This window comes from Lissotriton helveticus, chromosome 7, assembly GCF_964261635.1.
Source record: "Lissotriton helveticus chromosome 7, aLisHel1.1, whole genome shotgun sequence".
Taxonomy (NCBI): Eukaryota; Metazoa; Chordata; class Amphibia; order Caudata; family Salamandridae; genus Lissotriton; species Lissotriton helveticus.
This window is the reverse complement of record NC_136068.1, coordinates 475,719,972-475,726,883: the sequence shown is the minus strand read 5'-3', so window position 1 is coordinate 475,726,883 and position 6,912 is coordinate 475,719,972.

The following is a 6,912-nucleotide window of genomic DNA, read 5'->3' as shown; positions in this document are numbered from 1 at the left end:
GTATCTTAGCGCCAAGACGCCTATGGGCAATCACACGCTCTACAAATTGACAAATCAAATCAAATCAAATCAATGGATGAGACCAAACCGAGGTTAATGATTGGCTGGGCTCTGGACAGTACAGAAGTTCATTTAGGTGGTGTCTGGACTAAATATTGAGTTTTCCAAGATTATGTATGCTCTCTTCTGAGATTTGAGCCCGAAATGGAAGGTTTTCCTCATGACCGACACTTTCTTCACAGTACATGGCTAGGTCCATGGCTGGCTTGTCACAAAAGCACAATCTTACACTTTTAACTGCTGAGGTAAAAGAAGACTTGAGGATCTGGCACAGTTTTTTGTGTCCAGTCAGGTATTGGGTCAGTACACTGACGTTGCAGGCAGCATTGTGTGTGGGTCAATATTAGGGAGGAAGTGGTCTACGGGCAAATGGCCCCTGTCTTAGCACAAGTCTAGACTGACAGGCAAGAAGTATATTTGGAGATTTTTGCGATAATCCTAGCAGTGTCCATTTTGGTGGGCTTCTTCATGAATAGGTCTGTAATATTCTAGTCAGACATGTTTGTGTTTGATGCAATCAACAGAACCTGGGTCTGGTGGCTCAGTGGACTAATGTGTCCACTATAGGGGCCTGTGTTCGACCTCATGGTCACAGGTTTAAATCCTGGTGGGTCCACTCAGCCTTTCATCCTTCTGAGGTAGATAAAATGAGTAACATTGAGTTGGGTAACAATAAACATTTGTTATTCAGCCTAGATAGTCTGCTGGGTGAACGTGCGCTTTACAACACATGTTATGTTAGATGGCTTTGTGTCCTGAGGTTACCAATCAGCTAGTGCTCCTCTGCTTGAGACTGAATGTAATATTTGACGTTAGATATGTGCCAGCAGTGTTCTATAATGCAGTGATACCTTTTCTATCTCCAAGCTACAGGATGTTCGGATGTATCACCACAGCATATCAGGACGAGATGCCCAGAGCTGTTGAGGACCAGTGCCCTGATTTTATCAGAATTAGTGGCAGCTTCGCTGTCTAAGTGTACACTTTGTGCATATGAAAGACCTTTCACAATTACAGAACATTTTTGCAGGGACATCATTCAGGGGGCCTTTTCTCCATCCAGTCCCTTTGCTTGGTCATGGGCAAACTGCGAGCCCAGGGCTGGTTAGTTTCCTATGCAAGGGACCACAACACAGCCATTGGTTTCTTCTTAATGTTGTCTGGTGCTTGGGCATATAAAGCAGTTATATGGTCCAAAAAGCATTGATGGCAAGGGCAAGATTGGTAACAAATAAAAAGGATGCAAGAAGAGCACTGGATGCAATTAAGAATGGCACAGTGCTATCATATTTAAGCATGATGTGCAGCACTCCTTCTGAGATGGTGATGTTGTCTGCTGTCTTTGTGGTGGCCTTTTAGGGGGCCTTCTGAGTTAGGGGGGTGATAGGAACAGGATCAAGGTGGCGGGCTGCAGCTGTCAGATGTGCAGATCTATGATGGGAAGTTGACTATCCCTCTGGTGCAGTCCAAAGCTGGTCAGTTATGAATAGGAGTGATTGTGGAGCTGATGGTGGCCTCCTCCTCAGGCATTTGTCCTTATTCACATAAGCCGGCATATCTGGCCTTACGCCCTGACATAGAGGTGCTTGAGCTGTTCATTCACCAGAATGATGAGTGCTTGTCATGTTTCCATGTCCCGGCTGTCATGGCCGCTGTGTTACTGGCAGATGGCATTTGCCCCAACAACTACTTGTCACATCCTTTCACATTTGGTGCAGCTGCCTTGAGCGCACTCACGCAGGAGGCGGTTAAGAAGACCGATGGTTGTCTCCTTGTTTTAAGCATTATGTGACCACAGCAGGGTTTTTTATGTTGAGAGTACTTAAGAAAATTCTGCTGGTCATTCCTTTCAATCTACAAAAGGTGGCGATGATGGCACTCATTGTTTCGAAGATAGATTACTGTAATGACCTGTATTTGGAGACCTCGAAATATTTGATAAAGAAGCTCCAGTCTCTGCAAAATGCAGCAGCAAGAACACTGGTGAAGGTCCCCAAATTTGGACACATTTCTCACTTAATGCACAGCCTCCACTGGTTGCCAGTGAAAAAGAGGATGTCATTTAAGGCCCTCTACATTATCCACAAGGCCTTCACAGAGTCGGGCCGACCTTTCTCCAGGATCTGTTTTCCTGCTATACTCCTTGTAGGAACTTGAGATGGAGCTCGGCGCATATGGTCACTGTCCCAAGAATAAGCAAAGCACACTGGGGTGGGGTGGAAGAATTCGCGTGCACCGCGGGGGGAAACAATAGAACTCCTTGTCTTTAGTCCAACGCTTGCAGCCCATCTTGCAGCTGTTTAGGAAAAAGTTAAAGACCTGGCTGTTTTCTCAGTAGATCATCAGCTATTTTTGAGATAGGCCTTCAGGCAGCTTGTCTCCTGGGTTTTGTGATCCGTACAGTGCTAAGACACCTTCGGCGCTCTAGAAAACTACCTCAATCATTCATTCATGTATGCCAGGAACTATTGTAAGAAAATAACTCAAACTTGTGAATCATACAACTTCTCTCTCCCCTTTTCTTAATAGGGATGTCGCCCAAGGTTTTGTGGAATCTTGGTCATTTCTTTGTTCAGCATGCGATGTAGTTTGCAACATCTCCCTAAGCCGAACCCAGCAGCATTGAGGACTGTTCTTCAGATGGTGCAGTGTTGGAGGCTTGATGATATCACAGCTCTGCAATTTGATGGAAAGCACAGAAGTTCACTAGGGACTGCAGTCTCTAGATCTGATCGTCATCCATATAGATGGTAATAACATGGTAAGGAAAGATCTCCAAGAACTGAGGGAGTCTATTTTAAGTGAGTTTGCTTGGCTGGTGTGGACCCTCCCTAAGGCGCGTATAGCATAGTCACATGCCTGGTCTCATATGATCCAGAGGAGAGTAAGGGGTTCAGACGTTAAGACAAATTCAATTAACATTTATGTTAGGTGCCTTAATTCGGAAATGGCCAAGTTATGTGGGAATACAGGTCGGTTGAGACACATACCCCATAAACTGCTGTGCGGTAAAAACATGTTTCATAAAGACAGAGTACATCTATCAGGCATGTGCACAAACTTGTTTAGGGAGACAATTTAGGCTTTTGCAGTGTCCATGTTAGTCGAAAGGGGGAGGGCAAACGGCCTGTTGGCCCTGGTCGCCCCTTTGGTGAGATAGCATGCCACACCAAGTGCTAATTTTTAAGGTTAACACACTTCTGCAGCATTACCTCAAGGGCAGCAGTTGAGGTGGTCTGACAGGCTTCCTTCTACACAGATGTTTTCACATCAGGTTGTGAGTGTAGGCTCACAATTTCACTCTGCTGTAGAGGGTTTGGGCTGGAGCTCCAAGTCATGCAGCATTGGGTACTATTATCTTAGAAGAAGTAAGGTGGGACAATCCTTCAAGTTCCTTCAGGTTTATTGTTTCTACCAACAACACAGCCCAGCCTTCTTCATCAACAGCCCTCCACAAACATCCCTTCCTGTAACTGACTGCCTCAGCCTCAACTCCCCTTTCCACATTCTACAATCTCCGTTGTACCCCCTACATAACATGTAGATGTAGGAAGAAACACTGGGTTAACCAATGATTTAGCAGGTTACAACTGGTACCCCCTTTGATACTTAGTGGCGGGCAGGAACAGATTCCTGGCAGTTATCGTTTTGCCAGGAGTTTGGGAACTGCCCTTCAGGGATGTAGATGGTTTCACCCGTGTGGTCTGGGTAGAATGAGATCAGATATGTACCTGAGGGCTGTGGAATCATATCCTGAAATCATAAATGTGCATGTCAATGTAAATAATCCATGTAGGAGGATGCACCGGTTAGGTAGTAGAAAGTCATTGACCATAATCTGTGATAAGAAAAATGCTATATTGTTTGCTTATTGTAATGTCTAGAATTAGCAAAGATAAGCTGTTTGATATTGATGTTATGTTTAATGTTAATAAACATGACATGCATGCACCCAAAAACCAAAGAGGACAGTTTCATATCATATCTTATTATTGTTTCTTTTGAGTTGGAGGGGTTGGGATCCATATCTGGGGGCCTCCTGGGCCTATCAAAGGAAATGTACATTGCCCCTCGCCACAGGAAATGTGTACAATTTTAGGGAAGCACAGAAGTCTACTAATGATTTCCTCCTCAAAACTAAACAATGCAACAAGAACTCAACATTATCCTGCTCCTTCTCATGTTAGTTTGACTACCAAAATATGGAACCGCATGCCTACCCCTATCACAGCTCCTACTTTACCCCCTTCAAAACCACACTGAAAAACAGCTTGTTCCTAGCTCATCTCAACACACTGAGCTTCTTTATTAGATGTAAAATGAATGATTCAGAAGCTAATGTATACTTGAACTAATATGCCTGGGTAACCACCGACAACCTCTTGATTTCTTTTTTATGTAAATATGGTATATATTATGTCATCATTCTTTGACCTATTAAAACACAAAAATTGCCCTCATTCATGGATGCGTCCAATATAAGGCACTCTAGCATGCACTTGGATAATATCAGTGATATGGAAAAACGAATTTATACATAAATAAATAAGAGGGCAATGAGATCACAGATTGATACTTATTGGTTGACTGATGAGTAAGGAAGGGTTAGTGGGCAACCCAATTTATGTCAGCAGATGACTTTTCAATGGTAATTAGGGTTGTTAGACCGGGAAGCTAATTTATTTTTTACATTAGTCAGATGGTGTGTTTAGGCTGTTGGGCAAGATGACAGGTGACCAATTTCATGGTTGTAGACCTGTCACTTTAAGCGTCTGAAATGTTGCCCCAGGAAATACCAGCCCTACATGGTAGAGTATTATTTCAGGTTGAAATTACAATCCCATGCCGAGTTGATTATATGAGAAATGTACATAACCTGCTGTGTTCGAGATGGCACACCTGGTTATCCCAGATTCTACCTCTTCCTGACTTCTTTTTCTTGTGCAAATTTCACCAGTTTTTTAATTATATCTACATGGTGACACCTGTGTCACAGTCTTCCCATATTCCATCCCTGAAATTAGTTTGTGTGATGGCGTAATGCGTTGAAAACCTATTGACCCCTGTGATGGACAGTTGGGGCGTCTATGTTGCGATAGATGATGTGTCATCGAGTTTTGAGGCGTTGTTATGACATATTGATGCAATATGGTTAGCCAATAATCCTAGATTGACAAGCGAGCTTGATGGGGAATGGATCAGCTGATATAGTCAGTGCTGGAAATAAGTAGGATCCATCTGGTTCCAAGATCTGGCAAGTATTCTTCAACAGGATCTGAGATCCCGAGGAGTCAGAACCATCCAGACTTGCTTACAAAGTAATTGTGGCAATTTGAGTGTATGTCAGGGGGACAAATTGAATAAAACGCATTCCCAAACTATGAAAAAATGAGTGGATGGTTACCAGTGTGAAATGGTGTCTGCTATTACAAAATGGCTGTACTTATACCATGGGTTAAAATATAGCTCAATACTAGCCAAAAATTCGGGGCAGTCCCCTGGACTTCTCCATTCCCAAAAATATCCAGGGGGGCAGACCTCCCTATGTCCGGTGGCCCCACAAGTCCCCATTGGGGAATATGGGGGGCAGCACAGACCACTGACACTGAATTTGTGTGGAAAAGACCGCTTTTATTAAAACAGGTGCACATCACAAATATAAACGCTTGGCCTACAGCCTCAGAAAACTAGAAACTGAAACTTCCCCATACAGCATGTTACCTATGTTAAGCTACCCCCTCCCCTAAAAGCCCCCCCACTCACAAAACTTACACCTGAAAGTCTCAACCCCCTTCTGGGCTCATCTTCAGCATTTGAGGCTTTTAACCTGTCCTACATTTTTACAGCAACGATTAACCTGTAACTAACTTAACTTCTTAATGAAAGTTAAACTTCCTGGTTCGTCCAGGCATGAGCTTGTCTACCAGTTCCCATTTAGCCTGGATTGCAGCTGTCTACAACAATAAACTTGGCTAAACCATGCCAACCTGACTTCCACCACCACCCAGAAAAAGGCCCTGACCGACCTTTTCTACACCCCCCACCCCTCCCAACACTAACAGACATTCAAAACTTTAGCCAGTCAATCCTGTACCTGCAATAAGTTGAGCTCTATCCCCTGATAGGAGAGATAAACACCATTACCTCAAAATAATTCCACAGCATCATATTTCAAATCTGTATGCTCTATCTTACTTACACTCTTGCCCTCAAAAGACCCAACTTTTTCTATTGCTACAGGCTTGATGGTCCCACATCATAGCCTCTGAAGTATGAACTCATCCACATAATGTGGCAAGCTGACCACTGCATTTTTTTTATCCTGCAGGTCATCCTTCATTGCCCTCATCAGGGCCACCAGTTTCTCAACAACTAAATCATTCTCTCCCAAATGCAGAAATAAAAAGGTCAGGGCACCAACCAGCTGCCATTATTAGTTAAAAAAAATGGTAACAGTTATTTTTGCCACATACCCCCACTACCATGTCATCTCATTTGAAACTTGTGGGGGGCAAATCCAAAATTGTCCCAGAGTCTTGCTCTGCTTCGCCTGTCATTTGACCCACTTTACAAAGGAATGTCCCACTACCCATATAGACAATGCCACAACCTCTGGGCCTGTAACTGAACCTGCAAAACAACAACAATTCATCAAAAAACTAAATGGATTAGCAATATCTCTCCCCTGCCCGGACATAGAATTGAAAAGAGTCAAATGCCCATCTACCCAAGCCCATAATGTCTGCCCTGCTCTACCCTCACCTACCTGTCTCTGTTGCAATGCCTATTCAAAAAGAATGTGTCCTGAAACCTTTTGTATCAACCGTTACCTGGGCCAGCTGTTTTCTTAAT